Source organism: Cornus florida, unplaced genomic scaffold, assembly GCF_030987335.1.
Source record: "Cornus florida cultivar Cherokee Brave unplaced genomic scaffold, ASM3098733v1 CherokeeBrave_3.0.0_Hap2_Chr04, whole genome shotgun sequence".
NCBI classification, from domain to species: domain Eukaryota; kingdom Viridiplantae; phylum Streptophyta; class Magnoliopsida; order Cornales; family Cornaceae; genus Cornus; species Cornus florida.
In genome coordinates, this window is record NW_026775574.1 from 47,657,973 (window position 1) to 47,680,523 (window position 22,551).

General features: G+C 35.5%; 1 long non-coding RNA gene across 1 annotated transcript; it reads left to right on the forward strand.

Moving 5' to 3' along the window:
- Window positions 1-1,396: 1,396 nt before the first annotated feature.
- LOC132303222 (uncharacterized) lies at window positions 1,397-7,079 on the forward strand. Its single transcript, XR_009481137.1, has 3 exons — window positions 1,397-1,840; window positions 4,440-4,545; window positions 4,633-7,079. It is a non-coding gene; the product is annotated as an uncharacterized LOC132303222 (long non-coding RNA).
- The last annotated feature ends 15,472 nt before the right edge of the window (window positions 7,080-22,551 follow it).

Sequence of the window (22,551 nt, forward strand, 5' to 3'; positions counted from 1 at the left end):
ACACTTAAAATGGACAATAAAATATGTGGTGTAAGTATCCCATGTGGTGGGCACAAATACATGCTCACATGGAATCTTCCATAACACTTATGGAGTCCGTTGGCATAAAAGTTAAAAGCCTCTGCCCTCGTTTGGCATGTGTTTTATTTTTATTATTTTTATTTTTAAAATGTTATAATGTTACTTTGAACAATAACAGTATATTTGGTGTAGTCGTATTTTATTTTATATAGTATAAAAATACTTCGTGAACAGTGGTCCAAAATTAAAATACCAAAAAATTATTTTGATAACTGTGCATGACCCAAAACCATAACTGTGCATGTTTTATTTTCTGACATTTCCACAACAAAATATTATTCCCAAACGTATTTTCGATTTTTTTTCCAAATCACTCGTACAACAAAAATACTATTTCGATTTTATCCAAAAACAAAATACCTAAAACAGAAAGCATGCTAAATGAGCCATAAGTCACATTTTCATTGCTCATTTGAATCTCTATAAATGTTTCATATCAAGGTCTGTAGAAAAAATTTGCTGACAATTATTGTTTCTGTGATAATAATAAAAATTTAAAAAGAACAAGAGAAAGAAAATTTATTGGTGGTGTGCAGTGCAATGAGAGAGTATGGCAGCCCTGGGCCTAGACGGTTGAGGCGGTTCCCTAGACCTCGAATTTGAAAGGTCCTCAAATTTAGGATATGGGCAAAAAAAAAAAATTAAATAAATAAATAAAAAAGTTACGAACAAGCTTAAAGGGCCCAAACACACTAATCAACCGAATCAAAATCAAACACACATTTATTTGATATCGTTATTCAGTGCTTAACACAGAACATGGTAAGCCATTTTTTAAAATTAGTGTGTTTGATTTACCACTTAAAATATTACGCACTAGTTTAAAACAAACAAAAATTTTAAGCCACACGGTCTTGCTTAACGCTTATTGCAAAAGACGATAAATGATTTCAATGTTACTGTTGGTTGAGGTTTGCCTTATTAATGTCAAGTGCAAGTCAAAAGTGTTCAAGGCTATACATTCACATATTGGTATCTGTCACGAGGGTATTTTAGTCTTTACACTATGTGTGCTAATATATTACACTATGTCATTGAGTTGTAATACATTACAGTGTTCATATCCTGGTTTATATTCACATATGTATGTGGCAGAAATTACAAGACTATTGTGAGGGCAATTCTGGTACTACATTGTTTTTTCAAGGCTGTTGAAGGTCTCACAGAAATGTGCCACATGAACAGTGGTCCTAGTGAGAGAAGGATATGCTCAGAATCACAATTTTGGGCTGCATACATCAGAATTGTATATTGACACTTAAGGGCTGCAAAAAGGTGTATGCTGTGACACAAGTTGAGAATTGTACAGGGGTATTTTGATCTATTCAAGGTGTATTCTATCTGAATATTCCCATCAAATGATTGGTGGTTGGTGACTCAATCTTATCCATACTAGGGCAGCAATAAGACTAGTATATAAATGTTATTATAGTAGCCTGCAGCTAAGAGCACAAAAATAGAGTCCTTTGAGCTACATTGTGAGGCTGTGTATGAGAGACTCGAGAGCTAAAAAAGTTTGAGTGACTTTCAGAGAAATACTTAAGGTTTTGAGCTGAATTTATTCACTGAAATCAGTATGAAGCATGTGCTAACTTACTGAAGAACATAAGGACCTGTGATGTTGTTTTCTAGTGCGAACAATGAGGATTGGGAGGTGAAAATTTGTTGTAGTTACTTTTGGAGTTTGAACAAGGTCCATGCAAGTGTATCTTGAGGGTTTACATCAGCTGAAGTGGCCTGAGACAACATATTAAGGCTGGTATCAATTTTCAGATCTCAAACCTCAAGTTTAGCTTGCATTTCTGGTTTAATTCTATAATCCTGAGCTTAACTTGTTTGAACCATGCTATACCATGACTGTTTATCATCTGAGCATGTCTAGTTTGTTGATTTGAGGCTGTCTTAGTTGTGGTTTGGACAGAGGGATGACTTGTTCTAATTTAGAACTGTAAATCACACTTGCTTCAGCTTATAGCAGTTTTATAGTCTGTTTTGGGTACTGAAATTGCAATATGTTGTTGTGCTTGTTGAGTTATTCGTATGAGCATGTCTACACAGTTAATATACTCTTGATAGAACCAAAATCCAGATTGTTGTAGCTGTGAAAAACCAAAAATACCCTCATAACAGGGCTGCAGCAGAAACTGTCTTGTGAAGCCTTCTTTGGACTGAGATTTGATATTAACTTGTTGAAAACTGAATTATGATGATTTGAGCAAGTGTAATATGATGAAGAAAAATTGTGAGAATTAAATTCAAGAGTTTTCAGTTTCGAAATTACAAATTTACCCCTCAAAACAGAAAGTTGCAGATGCTGAAAATACACCTGTTGTAAGCTTTAAATTGGTGTTGTTTGTGCTTCATTGCTTTGTCCTTGTGTGTCTTGTCCCAGCTTTAAATCAAATGTGATACATCATTTTTAAGCTGAGGGAGTCATTGTTTGAAGAGATTTTAAACTACCTCAAGGTGGTGTTTGACAAAGACTGAAAACTGCCTTTTAAACTGTAAAGAAGCTGTTTTAATCTTATACAAGTCTATACCTTGCTTGTTAATTTGTTCTAAAAATCTAAGCAAGTATATTTAGCGTATTGAAGACTGGGGGAGTGGAGTTTGAGCTGGTTGCAAAGCTAATTTACAGATTCACCCTTTAAAGCTTGAAAACTAGGGCTTGTTGAGGTTAAGCCTTCTTATGTGTGTTCATTGTTGTAATTTGCTGTTTAAATTGCTCTCTTCAATCAAGCAAGTTTATTTTGATGATACAAGGCTATGGGAGTCTATTGCAAACCTAAACTGAAGCTATATTGCAGAGTTGATCATTGAAGCTAAATTCCTAAGGTTTATTGAGGTTTTAGCTTAAACTGTGGTATATATGCTATACCTTGCTACTTATCTTGATCTTATCTACTAAGCAAGTGTATTCTACCGATTGAAGATAGAGGAAGTTGAAATTGGGTTGGTTCTGAGGCTGACTTACAATCTTACCCTTTGAAGCTCAAAGCTAGGGTTTTGGGAAATACAAGGTTGCTGTGTGCTTTCTTTATTCTACTTTGCTAGTTTCACCAAGTTCATATCTCAAGCAAGTGTATTTCTTCTATTCAAGGTTGTGGGAACCTAGTCTGATCATTAAGTGAAGCTGCATTGTGTGTTGACAGTTATATCCTTCTTGTGCAGAATTGTGAAGCTAGGGTTTCACCTTATTGAGTTTTTAAAGCTGTATATTCAATCTATTCTTGTGGTGTTGTGATAAGTGGTGTGTTAACACCTTATTGTAAATGGTAGTGAGGCCTTGATACCTCACCCCATGGTTGTCTAAGCTATTGAGAGTTTTAGGGTCCAAGCAAGGTTGCTTAGAACAGAGGGAGTGCTTGTGAGCACATTGGTGAACTAGTGTGTGTATTGGTTGTGAAAATTAGTGTTTATTCTTGTACTTGGGTGTGTGCAGAGAGTGAGACAGCTGAGTGTGTAACAAGGTACATACAGCTAGTGGATGATTTATTGGCTGAGGCCAAGAACCAAGGTTTTTCCCTATTGAGAGGGTTTTCTTGTATATCTTGTGTTTTGTGCATCATATGTGTTTGAATTGATTAACCTGAAAAAGTTTAATTAGACCAATTCACACTCCCTCTTGGTCTAACAGTTACCATCAAATATTATATTTTTAGGTTCTCCATCACTTGTTCACTCTTAAATTAACCTTATTGCTGTACTTTCTATTTCAACTTTGCATTTCTATTCCCTCTTTAGGTTCCGATAGATTTTTGTTTTTAGTTTACTCCAATTTCTCAAATGTTTCATTGACTTAAAATATAAATATAAATATATATATATATATATATATATATAATCATGCAATGAAACCCTCACACCATTGTTATAATACAAATATCTACTATATAAATAAAATTCGAATGATTTGTGCGTGAAATCTAATCTCTTCCTAAATATTTCATTTTCATAAGTTATTCATTTTATATGTTGATTTTGAATTTTTATACTCAGATTTGACATTAATATCCATTGTTAAATTAATATATTTCATTGGTGAAATTCATTATCTTTTCTATATGTTTATGTTTTAATACAGTATATTTTATAATAATATTATATATAGAAGATATTTAAGGCAAAAATGTAATATATACAATATTCAGATTTTAGTTTTTGCATTTAATAAATAATTTTAATGAATTCAGCACTTAAAATTAATACAATATCAAACAAGTTTACTGATTAATATATTCAATATTTAAAATTTCAACGCTTAAAATTAGTACTTGAAACTTTTCGTGCTTAATTTCCAATTTTATCAAAGAGCACCTTACTCTCTTCTTCTATTCTGTTTCGTGAATGATCCCTAGACATTCGGATTCAGCTTCAAATATCAAAGCGAAAGTTTGCCGATTCATTCCTCCTTCAACAGCTCCAAAGCTCGCTCAATCACTACTCAAAGTCAAACTGTCAAAGGTGTGCTTCCTTTTTTCCAACTTTTTTCTCTGTTTAGTATATATATTTTTGGCTGTTCAATAACAATATAACTTCATTTTGTTGAAGTTCATTTTGCAGAATCTGGAGTTGTATGAAGTTCATACTATGACTTTGAGTTGTAGGAATCTAGAGTTTGGTTAAATAATTTGTTTTAATATTCTGAAGTATAATTTTGTTGTTGTTCTGTCTCTGATCTTCTTCCTTAGTGATTCTATTTCTTGTGTTTATGTTCTATTCGTTACTGGTTGTGAGTTTTTTTAAACGTTTTTTGTTGTCCTTTTCAAACTGATTGTGAATTTTTTTTTTTGTTTCTTATTTTTTTTTTAATTATTATTATTATTTTTTATCTCTCAACGTTTTTGACATTTTTCTGTTGTATAATTTCTATTTCTGCATTTTTATGACAGTTTTGTCTGCTAGAAATTTTGAATTTTGGCATAAAAAAAAAAAAAAAGGAAGAAGAAGAATTGATTCAATTTTAAAAAAGAGCTTTTCTTAAGTTTTTGAGCAATACAAACAAAAAGAGTTTAGTTGAACATTTAATTTTTGTGACTGAGTTGTTTTGAATATTTTCTTTTAGTTTTTTTTATTTAAATTATATTGTGCCCTTTATAAAGCACCAAGATCGGGTTTTATTTTGTATATTTTCAATATTAATATATTTTATGTGCTAATTGTCTCATTTTAATAAAAATTTTGTACTCTTATAATTTTTTTGCACTTGCGAAACCTTACGTATAAATGGCATGTTATTTAAAAATTCGTTTAGAATCTCTCAAAAATTGAGAATCTCAAGGCCGCCCCTCTTAGAGAGGATTGAGTCCTTTACATGAGTGAAGGTCGGAGATCATTCACATATGGTATGGTTTCAAAAACAAAGTGGAACTCGCCCCATATGTACGTACTGATCTCCACCCAACCTCGTGCATATATAATATGTAGTACCATGGTGTGCCCATTAGAGGATCTATGCCAGAGAGCGAAGCCAATTAATGCCTAATGGGGCATGTGACGTCTGTCTTGACCTGGCTCGGCCACTATAATATATATTGTGTATATATATATATATATATTTTACTTTATATATGAAAAATTTATATAATGACCCCTAAAGTTTTTTATTTTTTTTAAAATTGATCTCCTAACTTTTTATTTTTTTTTTTACTCTTTCATCCTTTAAATTCGTTTAATTTCCTTACAAAAAATTAAAATTTCTTTTTTTAATCAAACTCTTTTTTTTTTTTTTTTCAAAGTTCTCTTATTTTTCTTATATTTGTTAGATATTTATTTGTCAAATAATTTATCTTTTTTTATACTACTCATTAATTATCATATTATTTTGCAATAACTTTTTTCTATTTGCCTCGTGATTTGAAGAATCCATATATGTTATCTTCACTGATTTTAATTAATTAATTAATTGTTATTTTTAACATTGTGTTGTGCCCCTGCATTGAATTTCTGACTCTTATTGGTGCAAGTGCATCTAAAAAGAAAAACGTAGTGTTATAAGGTGAGAAAAAACTCCCTTTCTTCTGAATTATTATTATTATTATTATTTTTTTCACTTGAGTCTCTTTATAGGAATTTACTCTCTCTTCATTTTTCCTGGATAATGTAATAATATATTGAAGTAATTACATATCTGATAAGATTTTAATAATAGACGATTTTCTCATGCATTTTTTTTTTTTTTTTTTTTATGTTCATGTAATTTTCTTACTAAGCAATTAGTATTGTAAACTTGTTTGATTTTAAAAAGCGTAAATTTTTTAATTCAACTTTGTTTCAAGGCACAAAAAATAAATACCATCACAATCACTAAAACCATGAAGTGGCAATTACTAGTATTGTTCAGAAAAATAATTAGTTCTCTCTCTCGTAAAATTTACTTGTGTCACTACTGATAATTGACATAATTTTTAAAACTCCTTAAGAACGTAAAAAATAAAGAAAAAAAAAAAATAGTAGGATAATATATGACATGGTGGTTGATGGAATTTTAGATAGGTGTGGTATATGATTTATATATTTAACCGACACATAGATATAGAATATATATATATATATATACACACAGAAGTCACAGGTTAAATTCGAATTGACTACCTCAGATAAAGTCGAACACAAAACTTCACGTGCTTGGAGTTCCTTTGTCCAGCTTGCCGGTGTGGACTTTTATAACTTCATAATTATTTTTTAGTGTAGAAAGTGCTCTTGTAATGTGAAGAAACTAGGACACATACAAAAATACAAGATACATGTACAAGTTGAAGAACTCAACACTAAAAGAAGCGAATAAAATTTAAGTAGCACAAGATTTTATCTGTCAAAATGTAAAACTTGATTTAACCAAACGAATCATTTCAATCTACGAGTACGATGCATGAATAATTAATAAATTAAATTAAATTAAATTGTTGGATTAGTACACCACTACAAGTCTACACACTCAAGGAGATCCTTTGAATAATTTTAGGGTTGAGGTTTCTGATTATATATATATATATATATATATATATATAGGGGAGAATGACAGCGCGCAAGGCAATGCACATGAGATACTCCTCAAGATTCTATTCTAGGTTTTTTATTTTTTATTTTTAGCACCAGGAACTCACCTAGGCAGGGTTCCTTCGGGACCCACCCTAAACTACAAACCTAGGGGTGCAGAGCTTCACTCCAAGGATACACCAGGTAAGTCGGAGAAATTGGAAGGCTTGGTAGGAGTCGAACACTGGCCGATTGGATGCCAGCCCCGAGCCCCTACCATCACTGCCAAGCCCCCGGGGGCTAAAATTAAGATTCTATTCTAGGTTATCTAACAATACTTTTTTTTTTTTTTTTTAAATACAAAAACCATCTTCAACATGTTACAACATAAGTTGTACTCCAATTAAAAAGTGTGGGTTAGGTGCAAAAACTAGATTTTTGTTTTATATATATATATATATATATATATATATATATATATATATATATATATATAGTGGGGCTCCGAACTGTCGTGACCTTGGATTTTTCAACCCAGTGTCCTATGATGAACCGAAGATTGACCCGATAATGGATCCAGATGCGGAAGCAAAAAACATACAAGATAATGGTCTCTTAAGGCATAACACACCTCTAAGACCCTAAGATGACCTTCCATGAGGTCATGGAACCCAAACGAATAACCGGAAGCGAAAGCTAGAATAGAAAGATCACTTGGTACCCTATGGCACCAATGACAACCAAAGAAGCAAGATCTAGTTCAAACTAGACTATGTGCGCCATAGAATGACTCAAACAAGATAAACAAGGTCCTGTGGGAACAAACAAACGAAGTTAACATGTCTAGGCAACAAACCAAACAAAACCCACAAGGCAGCTCCATTTCGGTCGACCGAAATGGAGCTTCAGTCGGCCGAAGTAAGCCAGGAAAAAAGAAGAAAAATGAGCCTTCATTTTGGTCAACCGAAATGACAAATCGATCGACCGGTTTGTGGCTCGAAATGAAAAATGGCTACTAGAATTGGACTTTTTACTGTGCAACTAAAACCAAAAGAGCATCGGTCGACCGAAACAAGCCACCAGTCGACCGAAACAGGTTGAAAATGTGAAGAATGAACTTGCTATGTGCCAAAAATGGAGAGAAATTCCTAAGTCTCAAATAAATCCCCCGTTGCATGATCAAATTGCATTACATGCAAGTGTGTGATGATGTGAACATACAAGCAAGTGTAATATGACATTTTAAACATGCTACAATGGCCCATGGCCTCATGACATCTCATTTACAAAATTTTGCATGCCAAACCTCCAAAGTTGGAAGAATTACATTTTTAAACAAAATGTAGTGCCAAATGAGTACAAGTGCAAATATAAACATGTTTGGCCCTTGGCCTCATGTTATACATGTCAAATACATTACAAAAAGTGTACTTATGTACACATTACATATTTAGAACAAAATTACAAGTTTTGTTATATAAAGCTACAAATGGGATTTCATGTCAACATTTTCATGAAAATGATACTTCAAGTCTACGAACTTCCATGGCATAGTGTGCATCCCAAATCAAGGTCCCTGTAACTGAAAAATGTCCCCACTACGTGGGTGAGTAACATAAAGCTACTCGTAGGAGATGAGCATGCATCAACCTAGCATTTTACAATTATATCACCTTAAGGTGAGACATGTTAAAGGGGCTCATGCCACCTAACGTCTATGTCAAAGTGAGACTAAGGGATCATCCTAAGTTACTCATGCAATTTAAAGTGAACAATGGCATACAAGTATACATACTCAAGTATACTAAGCAATATTAAAACATATTATATAACATACAAGTATACATTTTCAAGTATACTAAACCATATTAAAACATGATACACGACATTCAAGTACACATGCTCACAAGTATACTAAATCATGTTAAACGGGATAAGCAATATCTAGCATACATACATAAGTATAAGATATATGTATAGAGTACTCATAAATCAAGTAAACAAACACAAGTATACTAAGCTAAACACTTACGCACAAGACAAGTATACATGGCACAAGTATACTAAAATGAAATCCGCACACACAAGACAAACATACTAAGCGTAAGTACACTAGATAGAGTTTAGATACACCAACAAGGACACAAGTTCAAGTATAGAGTTTCAAGTATACTAAATGAGATCAAAATACATAAGCAAACACTAATTCTCAAGCTACAAGTAATCCATGATTAACAACTTGAAATTGAATGCGAAAAAAAAGTAGAAAGACTAGGACATGTGGTCACTAGACCAAGCAAGTGTTTCCGAGTAATTACGACCCACAAGGCACTACCTAGTGTGCACATGCATAAGTTATTATGGGCAATTACGACCCACAAGGTATTATCTAGTGTGCACTTATGACTTAGAAGACTCTTGTCTCCGTACTAGAGTCAAACCCTAGCCATCATGTGAAATATGTCCTTACAAGCTTTCCAAAAATAACAAGTTCAAAACTTATGCAAAATCAATAAGTTAAACCAAACTTATACATCTCAAATAATATCTAGGAATCAATTTACATGCACAAGTAAAGTTGAATCCACACAAACCATGTCCTAGAATTCAAGTCTAGATAGCATATGACATGTCAAGCCTCCAATATGCAATTTATACACCAAAACAAGAATATTTTACAACAATTGAGCCACATTACCACACTAAGCCACAAGTACTAAATAAGCTACAATTTAGTAACAAGCTCTCAAGGTAAGAAATTGTAATATTCTAACAAGTTATATACCTATACAAGATATATTTAAACGAGCTATTCAAGACAATGATATCACCTATCATGCTAAGTCAAATTACCATCATTAGAGGCTACAAGTACTAATTCTACAACAAATTAGTAGCATGCTCACAAGGTAATTAAACGGACTACATTTCAAGGAATTATCAACCTATTACATCCAATATCAATTTATGTGACTAACACACTTAAAACAAAATTAATTTAGCTAATTAATTAATTTTTCTCTAGATTTTCAAACATATCCAAATATCCTCAATTTAACATATGTTAAAGAATTCACCAAGGCCTACTTTAACATCACATTACAAGTTGATTTAATGCTTGATACAACTATGTGAATTAATCTTTTATAAAAGATAAATATTAAATAAATTTTGAAATTCTTATTCAAATGCCCCAAATTTAATATATGTTACACAACTCACCAAGGCCTAATTTACTAGCATGCCACAATTTAATTCTAAACTATATACCATCATTAGAATTAAATCCTAAACAAAGAAAATAAATAAATTAAATTCTAAAAACTTGAACAAGGCATGTTCACATGTTGTATATGCTTATAAAACAATCAATATAACAATATTATAAACCTAAGACATCCCCTACCTCAATTTGAGATGAATATCTCAAAAGCCCACCGAAAAAAGTGCTCCGAATCCGAAGGGTTTTGTTGGGGACAACACGATCTACATGAAACCACAAGAAGCCCCATCAAAATCACAACTTGACTTCAAACCCAAACTCAAGAAATAGTCAGAAATGAATTCTAATAAGGGGGAAAGGTAGAGCATGTCGAGGGAAACGATAAACGTTAAGGCCGAAGAGTTTCCACTAAGGAAATCAAGTGGAGGAGAAGAAAAAAAAGTAGCAGCCCCATGGGCATCCATGGTTGCCGGCCAAGAGAGGAAGAAGAAGAAGAAAATCTGATTTTTCTTCTTTAAGTCCCCTATCTATAGAAAATCTCAAAAACTGCCCCGAAAGGGCCCCGCCGGGTCCGGAAAAGTAGAATTTGAGCAAATGTGCTCAAACGACAAAACTCTGTGAACAAAAAAGATTCAAAATGAGAAAAAATAAACAAAGGAAGAAACAGCATCGAAAACCGAGTCCCAAGCAGAGAGATATACCCTAAACAAGTTCGGCGGCAACTGGGTCCAGAAGCCCTAAAACTGGAGAAAAATGACCAGAAGAAAATTCTATGAGTATACAACTCGACGAAATGCAAAAATGAATCCCGTATGAGGATCCAGGCTCCAGACGAGATATTTTGCAATAACTTTCGTTAATTGCACAATGACCCCTACAAAAAGAGTTAACTGCAAAACTGCCCCTGAATAAAAATATCTTCCAAAAGATATTTTCTTAGATACCCCTAAAATAAAATATCTTCAAAATATATTTACGAAAAACACCCCAAGAAAAGAAAATAATTCCAAAGAACTATGCATCCATGCCCCTATAGACACCGGGAGCAACCAGAGTACTTTTCTACAAAAGTAAAGATACGTATTTCGTGGAAATCACTTAGAATGATGATACGTGAAGTCAAAACCCAACTCCAAACACAAGGAGTGAGGTTATGCCAACAAAGTGACAAACGGGGAAAAGACAAAATAGGGAAGATGACAAAATAGGGAAAAAGACGAAAAGTGAATAGTGTAAAAAAAAAATGAAAAATGTGGAAATGACTCGGTCCTCAAAGGAAGTTGTCAATCCAAAGGAAAGAATCTCAAAAATCATTTCCGAGCACTCGAGACGACACTAAGCGACGAGAAACTGAACTCAGAAAAGAAATTTCAACGAAAAAAATTCGTCCGTAAAATTATGAGGAAAAAGGAAATGAAGGAAATGACTGGGTCATTACAGAACTATATTACTACTGACTATATATATATGCAAATTGTCGGCATGCAATTTGAAAAAGTAATGATGGCACCAGAATTATTTTCACGAAGGAATCAAATGTAATTGGTGCATATGACTGGCATAGTCGGCATCATCTCCTATAAATAGGAGTGATATTGTATTGTATTAAAATAACTTCAACTAATGCTGCGATTGGTGTACGTGCAAGAATGAAATAGAATGCAAGTAGGAATGGAATGCAAGTAGGAATAGAATGGAATGGCCATTCTCATTCTATTGTTTGATTGTAAATACGAAATTTGTATGAATGAAATAATAATAACCATTATAGTGTTTGGTTGGACCAATTTTAATTTTAGAATGGAATAATTTTCTAATTGAGTTCTCCAAAATATCACTGTTAGTAAAAAATAAAATAAATTAACAAAATAACATTCTTTTATATTTTCTTAAAAATAAATGGTGGTAGTGACGGTGGTGGATGGTGGTGGAGGTGGAAAGCAGTAGTGGTGTAGGTGGTGGTGTTGGAAGGCGATGGCGATGGCGATGGCGATGGCGATGGCAATGGTAGAAGGCGGTGGTGTTGGTGAAAGGTAGCAATGGTGGAAGACGGTGGCAAGAGTGTTGGTGGTGGTGGAAGGAAATAGTGGTGTAGGTGGCGGTGGTGGAAGCTAATGGAGGTGACTGTGGTGGTGGAGGAAGACAGTGTAGGTGGTGGTGGTGGAACGCAGTAGCAGCAGTGGTGATGGAAGGTGGTGGAAGGCGTTGACGGTGGTGGTGGTGGAAGGCAGTGGTGGTAGCGGTGGTGGTGATAGTGGTGAAAGGCAGTGGCGGTGGTGGCGGTGGTGGTGGTAGAAGGTGGTGGAAGGCGATGGCGGTGGTAGTGGCAGTGGCGGGTGGCGGTGGTGGTGAAAGGTGGTGGCGAAAGGCAGTGGTGGTGAAAGACAGCGGCGATGGTGGTGTAAGATGGTGACAGTGGTGGTGGAAGGTGACGACGGTAGTGGTGTAAGACAGTGGCGGTGGTGAAAGGCGGAGGTGGAAGGTGGTGGCTATGGCGAAAAGCTATGGCGGCAGTGGTAGTGGAAGGTGGTGAAATGCGGTGGTTGTTGTGAAAGGCGGTGGCGGTGGCGGTGGTGGAAGGTGGTGAAATGCGGTGGCGGTGGTAAAAGGTGGTGGCGGTGGTGGAAGATGGTGAAATGCGGTGGTGGTGGTGAAAGGCAGTGGCGGTGGTGGAAGGTATTGAAAGGCGGTGGCGGCGATGGTGGTTGAAGGTAGTGGAAGGCGATAGCAGTGCTGGTGGCAGCGGCAATGGTGGAAGGTGGTGGTGGTGGTGGTGAAAGGTGGTGGCGGATGGCGGTGGTAATAGAAGTCGACGGCGGCGGTGGTGGTGTAAGACTATGGCGGTAGTGGTGGTGGAAGGTGGTGAAAGGTAATGGCAATGGTGGTGGTGGAAGGTGGTGGCAGTAGCGGTGGCGGCAGTGATGGTTGGGGCAAAGGAAGTTGGTGTCAGCGATGATGGTAGTGGAAAGCAGTGGGTGGTGGTAAAAGTCGGTGGCGATGGTGGAAGGCGGTGGTAGTAGTGCTGATGGTGAAAGGTGGAGGTGGTTATGGTGAAAGATGGTGGTGATTTTTAGACTTGGAATATGAGAGTTTTTTAGGAAGTTGATTTTTTAAAAAAAATTACTTGGGAATGGAATGGCCATTCTATAGGTTTAGTTGTGGAATGGATTTTCATTCCAATGGAAAGGGCATTCCCACTTTAAATTACATACCAAACAAAGGAATGGTTGGAATGGATATTTCATTCCATTACATTCCTGGACACCAAACATAGCATAAGAGAATTAAATAAAAGCAGTTTCCTTTCTCTTCCTTGTTTGTAGTTCTCTTTCGCCATTGATTATATTTTTTTTTACTTTTATGTTATCGCACGAGCTCTAACCATATGAGACTCAAAACTAAAGCTCTCTTTCCCTCTTTCTATCTCAACTCTATATATTTATTTTGTGATATTAGTTTTGATAGATTGTTGGGTTTGCTTGTTTTATTGAAAAAAAAAAAATTGTATTTTTCACTCCGAAGGTTATTCTAAAAATGTCAAACTTGATAAAGCTGGAATTTGTTGCCTTGGACATTTTCAGAAAAAATTATTTATCTTGGATTCTGGATGCTCAGATCCATTTAGATGTGATGGGTCTTAGAATCACAATTCAAGAAGAAAATGATGCATCGTCATAAGATAACGCAAATGACATGATTTTCCTTCGTCGCCATATTAATGAGGAGCTAAAAGATGAATACCTCACTGAAAGAGATCCACTGAATTTGTGGAAAAATTTGAAAGAAAGATATGGTCATCAGAAAATAGTTATCCTCGCAAAAGCTTGAGCTGATTAGTAACAACTACGGTTGCAAGATTTTAAAACTGTGGCTGAATACAACTCTGCTTTATTTAAAATCAGCTCTACACTGAAATTATGTGGTGATACTATCACTGATGAGCTCCTATCGGAAAAAAACATACACCACATTTCACGCCTCGAATATGCTTTTGCAACAACAATATCGAGAGCGTAGATTTAAAAAATATTCAGAGCTAATAACATGTTTTCTTGTGTCTGAGCAAAAGAATGAGTTTTTGTTAAGAAACCACTAGTCTTGTCCAACTGGATCGACACTGATTCCTGAAACATATGTTGCCTCATTTCGTGGACATGGGCGTGGTAGTGAATATGGTCGTGGTGGTCGAAATGACAATGAATATGGTCGTGATAATCGAAATGGTAATAATGGTGAATATGATCGTGGAAGAAATCATTCCTATTACCATGAAGGTTATAAATTCTCAAATTTTAGCAATCATAGATTCACACCATATTCCCAGAAAAGGGATTATATTGAAAAGGGGAAAGGTATGGCCCAAACTTCAAAGACAAATGCAAATATTTGTTATTGGTGTGGAATGACAGGACATTGGCAAAGTATATGTCGTATGCTAAACACTTGGCTGATCTATACCAAGCCTCATTGAAGGAAAAAGGGAAAAAGATATAAATGAATTTCATCGATTTTAATGAGCCAGTGGATATCACAAAATTGGATGTGTTTGATTTTTTTGAGGATTGTGATGGATAAATTAACCACTTGATTGGTGATGGAAATGTCCACATCAATTAAACTCTGGTTATTGTCGAATACCAAAGCACAAAAGTGTGGTGTAGTGTGGCCAAGTTTGAATTTATAGAATGCCACTACCACTACTAATTATTAATGTAGCTAGAGTAAGTAGGGATCGTCCCAAGGGATATGAACGGTGCTTTGGAATCAATGTTGGAGTATTAGGTCGAATAATCAAAAGAGAGTTTGTTGGTTGAATTATACTACAATTTAAAATAAATAAATGGAATATAAAACAACTATAACAAATGAGGTGTAGAGAATGAGATAGGATTCTTGGGACGTAGAGCTCACCACTAAGCATTGCCTTCCTAGACATTCAATATTTAATGGATCAAGGGGATTGTGTGTTGTAAATGAAAGTGTGTGCCATTAATTGAAATATTAAATATAGATGGCCAAGTAAGCATACATTGTCTAGTTAATAGCACAACATATCAAATTAAGCCATTAATCCTTCCATAAGCCCACAATTAATGCACACTCAATAAATTAGAGAAAAATACTACTTGCATTCATAAGTATGGAACATCAAACAACAAGAATGGATTGTCCACCTACCTAAGAAAGTAAGACAATTACACTACATCTAAGCTAATGACATGAAAATTAAACTACTTAAACTAAGGAGGTGGTACAATCCATCAAGAAATAAGTATGAACCATCAAATAAACCACAAGAGTAATCCATTAAGTACCATGCTTTAACAATCACTAGATTCATATTATCAACAAACATAGACATCATCAATGTCACAAAATCTAGAAATAAGCACATGACCATTCATTCTAACATACATAGCCATATGAATAGAAGTAAAAGATCAATTGGAAGTATAAAACTACACAAATCATATAGAAACAAGATGTATATGAATATGAGGTTAAAACAAGAATTACAACACAAATCTTTCTAATTACAAATCATCAAGGTCTAGGAGGCATGCTTAGGTCCATCTCTAGCCCCAAGAGAGTAGTTTAGCCACTCATTGATGTTGTCATCCAACCCTCAAGGGCTCTCTCCAAGGTAGAATTCATCATTTTCTTCTTATGTTCTTGGTAGAAACCCTAGATGAGTGGAAGAACTTTCCCAAATTGTATATTTCTCTCTCTAATCTCTAGCTAATTCCTCTCTAACTAACCAACCTCCTTGCTAAAAATTAGCCAAAATCCTTATATAGTAGCTTAAATGTCACAACCAATGGTCAGACCTCGTGCACTTGGACCTCCAAATGATTGCACCACGAGTATAACTTTTATTTGCCTTGAAATATGTTTTTCACACAATTTGAGGCAGTTCGATCGATCACATGGTTGCTCTGATTGATCAAAGCATGGCAGCGCACTTTTTTGGATTAGGACAAGGCTGAGATATTTTTGGGAAAAGGACAAAAGTGGTAGGTGAGGATAAGATCAAAAGGTTCGATCGATCGAATGAGGTTAAATCGATTGAATAGGGAATTTTCTTAAGGATAAGGACAAAAGGCTCGATCCATCATGGCAAGGTTGGAACGATCACAGTGTGATCGATCATAGCTCAGTCCGATCGATCGTAGAAGGATTTTTCACCACTTTGCTTCCACTTTGCTCCTTTCTTCCACTAGGCTTGAGATTACTTCTTTTAATGCTCTAATTCAGCTGAATTGACTTATTTTAGGGATAAGTGTCTGAAAAGGGTAATAACACGAAATTAGACTAAAACAGGAAAATAAGATAGAGTAAAGTCCTAGAACATTCAAGATTAAGGGTTTAAATGCACACTTTTCAGTGCTTATCACACCCCCAAACTTAAATATTGCTAATCCCTAGCAATGAACTACAAAGAAAAGAAAGAAATGAACAACTAAATAATTGGTAACTAAAAAGCAATAAATGGTAAACTCCACTTTCGTAGGGAACACGATTGCATTTAACATATGCAATAAGCCTTTTAGACCCCTAGGTTACCCCTAGCGGACGAGTGAAGTCTCGTGAGGGTTTCCAAAAATGATACCCACAAACATCAAACTCTTTCTCACTAAAGAGGCACCAATATTCCAAACAAGCATTGGGAGAAAACTACCTCAAGTATGCAAATTTTCAACCATTTCTAAGCAATCTCCCAAAATTTCTACATCAAGTAAGCAAGTATAGTCCTCCACACATCAAGACAATGATCATGTAAATCAAAACAACTCTATAATCCTTTTTAAGTGAACCGGCATCAAATATGACGTTATCTAAGCCAACTAAAGAAATGATTACATCTGGCCTCAAACTAGCACACAAATCTAGTACTGATCATCAAAACAAAGAATGGACCTTTTATTAAAGCTTTATTCAACTAGGTGCACTTATTCTTTTTAATCGATTATTTTTATTTTTATTTTTTCCTAACCTAGAGGATCAAAGATGGAAGCATAGTGCAATGTGTTGATCTATTAAGCTTTCTAGCGATTCATGAGGTCGAGCATTAGGTCAATGACTCCCAAACTGGACGGTTTTAGGGCATTAGGTGTTAAAACACCTCTAAGGACTTACAAGCTCAAATCAACTAGGCTACAAATCAAAAAAAATCTCCATCTAATCATTTCCCACTTTTCACCTTTTGCAACTTTTTTACCTTCTTTTTTTTTTTTTTTTTAATATAGTTATTAACTTAGAGTTTGGGCCCTCTACCTTTTGGTGAGAGAAATTCAGTGCTTGATGAGGCTAGAATCCCAGCTACTCAATGAAAAAGGTTTGTTATTCACTTTTGTTAAGAATGAAAGGTTTCAATGTACTACTAGCTTAATTGGGATATAACCAAATCAATAATCAACAAAGCATGTACCCCACAAATGAATGCTAGTGTGCGCCTGTGCTAGTGTAGAATCTTAGAGTGAATCTCAAAATAATTACAAAATTAAGGTGATGTGGACCACAAATGCAAGCAAGATATCAATCTTTTGAAAAATCTACTCCTAAATGGCATCCACAAAGTATACAGGGAGTATTGGACCTCAAGTCAAGCAATTTTTAAATTTTAAGCAATATAGTCATTAAAAGATCAAAATCATAGCTAACATGGACCAATCATAGTAAATCTCTCAAATACACAAGTCATACTCAAAATCTTGAATTGAATACAAAGAACACACATTACCCCTCCCCCCCCCCCCCCAAAAAAAATAATAAATAAACTGCACAATGTCCTCAATATGCAATACGAACAAAAGAAAGGGGAAAGAGTATACCAGTGTAGCTATGGCGATGAATGGTCGGGACACAAGTTAACCAAAGTGGGTGGTATAACACTCTCAAACTTAGGATTAACTGTGGCCCTGAAAAGATGGCACTGGGATAAACTCTCATCAAAAAACAAAATGGGATAAATAATGGTGCATAGTGGACATGCTAATGTAAGTGGGATAGTAAATAAAAGAGAGAGAGGAATAAGGATGGTCCTGAAAAATAAGGGTTGCACTCTCTCACTGAAGTTACTATAATGTACCTGATAATGTAGTCAACATAAACAGAAATATCAACATGAGATCAAAACATCCAAAATATCCAAAAATAAAGAAAGTATAATGTACATCACAGGTAACAGGCCAACAGACTGGCTGTAAAAATGAAATAAGAGTATCATAAAGTAACAGTCTAAAAACATAAGTATAAAGATGAGATATAAAGAGAGGTCAGGCAGAAGATGACGGTCTGGCGGGGAGTGAACAACAGATCTGATTGGATATGTCTCGTAGTGCAGTTATGAAATTTGTGCGAAGGGTGGCCATATCGGCCCTGAAGGAAAGGACTGCGTCTTATAATGCCTGGAAACGTTCCTCTTACATGTTTGACTGAGCTTGAGCGTCAAGAGTGAATGGATCATCCCGACGGTGCAATCTCGAGTCATCAGAAGACTGAAGCTCGTCCTGGCTCTAGGAGTGGTGACTCTGCTCCTAGGAAAGGTATGGAGATCCCACTGGAGGCTCCTGCTCCAAGTCAATACCAACCCCCGCCGCTGCTACCTCTGCCGCTGCTGCTGCTGCTACTGCTGCGGCTACTGATGCTACTGTCTCCTCCTCCTCTGCTTCTGCATCGTCCACTGCCTGGGCTGCCTCAATCTCTAGACTCTTGATAAGAGCATTGTAGCTCTTATTCCAGTCCTTCTTCCTGTAATGGCAAGCGCTAGCCTCGAGTACCTCCTCTTGGTCAAATGGGTAGTGCTGGTCCCGGAGGATCTTTGTAATCAAGTAAGAATAAAGGAGGAACTTGGGCCGTTGCGGGTAACTCTTGCTGATGAACTCATCATATAGCTTCATTATGACACTCCAGTAGAGTGTAGGAACTGAAAACCAATGCCCTGTATCGATGGCATATAAAGCTGCAAGGAAATCTGCCCACTTTTGGGTCTTGTGCCCAGCCATATATACATTTCGGTATAAAACCAAATTAAAGAACCACATGTAGTCAGGCAGGTATGTCCGAGTGGCATAAGTGTCGGCGGTAGTGATGGTGCCATGAAAAGTTATGGCCATGTTGGCATCTGATGGCCTCTGCAAAGTCGGGTAATCAATGCCCGAAGGATATATATATGGGCACTAAGATGCTATCGATAGTGTCTCGACAATGATATGGATAAGATGCCCATATATAGTGGTCCGTAGCTCTGCCAGGTTACTCAGAGGTAGCCTGAGGTTTTGGTAGAACAGGCGAATGAGCCTTGGGTAGACCGGGTTGGTCAAGGGGGCCAATGTGATACCCCTCGGATCCGAGAGACGGGTCGATCAGGCCCAGGCCTAAACCCGAGGGATTATCAAACAATTAATATTTTAAAACGAACATAGAATACAAAGTGATTAAAGAAATAATATAACGAGCTGAAAGAAACTAAAATATAAAATCCTTTAATATTAAATATACTTAAATCCCAATAATCCAAAACCTCTATAAGTTAAATAACTCGGGAATCCATCCTTAGTGGACCCCTAATAAAAATCCCAAACTGAATGAAAGTAAAACTGAAGATATAATCCAAATCCAATACCTGGAAGGAAGTCCTACATCGTCGGTAGAATGGAAGATCGTCTCTGCTCAGCACGAACAAGCTCAAGCCTGGAACTGACGTATACCTGAAAAATAGGAGTGGGTCAGGCCCACGAACAAGTTCTAACCTACTACAATCCAAGTAGAGATTCAATACGCATATACACTCTAACCAACCCAACAATAACTATATAAGTCATGTATATATATATATCCACACTATGGACTCTCGCTGGACTATGATACGGGTCTTAACCTGAGTAGAAGACAACATGCAAAACGCACCTGAGTGGGCATGACTACCTAAGCCTAACAGGGTACACCACAACCAGCATAACCAGCTACGCGTCCTACTACATATACGCTCCCTAACCATCGACTCTGAGACTCAAGCTCATGTCTCGGTACCATAATAATATATTTAAAATCCGTTTATAACCATCCATAATAAATCTAGTAAGTCATTCAGCTTATTCAACTGCACAGACTTAACATAGATAACAAGTAATCCAGCTAGTCATTCAGCTTGTACAGCTTCTTTGACTTAGCATAAATATAAGTAGAATTTAATTATAATCCATTCCCTTATTCCAATTCAGGTTGGATTTAGTATTTTGTAACTAAACCATTCCTGGTATGTCACCGTCCTATACCGGTACATACAATCCATCCATCCAGAGGTTGATAATACAGATCACGAATGTAAATACCAACAAATTCACAATAAGCAGAGTCAAAATATTAAATTGAACATGCTTACTTTACCCCATTACGCAGTTATCCAAGAATTTCTAATACAGTCAACATATGTGTAAGTAATTCATCCATTATAAGCATATAACCATTCTGTAACCTAACATGCTTACTCTAGTAACTGATAACTCTTATTAGGAGATATATCAATCAATTCCATATTGAACAAATAACAAATAGATAAGCTGTCATGCTTATATCGAATTACCAATGTAGAATTCTCCAACACACGAGATTATAAAAAATCCGTTTCCCTGTTCCTTATTCCATGACAAGTATAATATTAATTATATTAATTACCATGCTTGTCCACTATCAATAATATCATATTAATTAAAACTTCCACTCACAGAGAATAAATAAATTAAGGTTCAGCAATTTAAAATTCCTCTGCACTGAAATAAAACAATTTCCGTCGAGACTTACCAGTGTTCAAGCTATAAACACCTACTGGTTTATTAAGAATCAATCCACTCTCATAAGTGTTAACTAGACTTAGAACATCTCAAAACACCTAAGTATAGCTTCCTATAGAATCTGAAAATCCCAAAATCCGAGTTCCACAGCCCAAACAGTCGCCCAAAAACCTAGAAAACTGAAGAACTGAAGAGAGGCTGCTCAAAACAAGTTGGAGCCGCCTCCAACCAAGATTGAGCCAGCTCCAAACCACTTGGAGCCACCTCCAAGCCACTTTGAGCCGGCTCTAAAACATTTTAGAGCCGCCTCCAACTTCCTCCCCTCCTCTATGTTTCTTCTCTTCAACTACGTCTTCTCCGGTGACGTCTAGCTTGTCTGTCCTCCTAACCTAAGGTTTAAAAAGGTCTGAACTAAACTCTAAGGTGTTCCAGAGCCATTAACCTCTTTGTCTAGTGACCAACGATGATTTAAACCTGAATTATACATTAAAGATTCAACATAGACAATTTACAGTTGGTAAACACTTATTGTTTAAACAATTCAAACATTGTAATCTAAATTACTTCTAGTGGTCTCCAACAGGTTCCAGACTAATTAAACTCTTAAAAAACCAATTGACATGAATTTAACACAGAAGTTATACAAAGAAGAAATTTAAACCAACAATACACATCTTGCAACCACGTCCAGTTTAAAAAATTCAAACATGCATACCAGTTGAATTTTAAACTTTATATGATCCTGGAATTGTATTAGAGATGTAAAGAACACGAGTCTAAGGAAAAGAGATAGGATTAGAACTTGCCTTTGAGACTTTTGTTCAAAATCTCTACGTCGTCTTCTAAGGTTCCAGCAATTCCTATTGAAATCCCTCCTCTGTTCTTTCTCTACTTCCACAGACGTGAATAGGTTTTATTTTATTTATTTTTTTTATTTTAAACCCTAAACAGACATATCCTACATATTTATAGAGTTATACCAAACCCTAAATTAATTCAAGCCCTAACAGAATCCTAATCGGCCTAGAGAAAACTTAATTAAAACTTGCGTCGGCTACCTACGTGACTTCTAAAAACAAAACCCTAATTATATTTTCATAACGAATAATTAAATAAAATACTTCTTAAATTAAAACATTTAATAATCAATTCAATTAAAGGAAAATAATAAATTCCAATTTAACGTAATACAGAAAATAAAAACAAGTTTATAATTAAAATAGAAAATAAAATACAATTTAATAATTAATTAATTCACAAAATCACCATTAAATAACAAGTCATCAATTATTGCAAATAAACACGCCAATCAACAAGTTAAATAATTTAAAATTTAATTAAAATAATAAATTAAATACCAGGACTATACTCTTGAAATTAGGGGTATTACATTCTTCCCCCCTAACAAAAGGAATTCCGTCCTCAGAATTCGCTCTTACCTTCTTCCCATAATTCAGGAAATTGCGAGCGAATGAC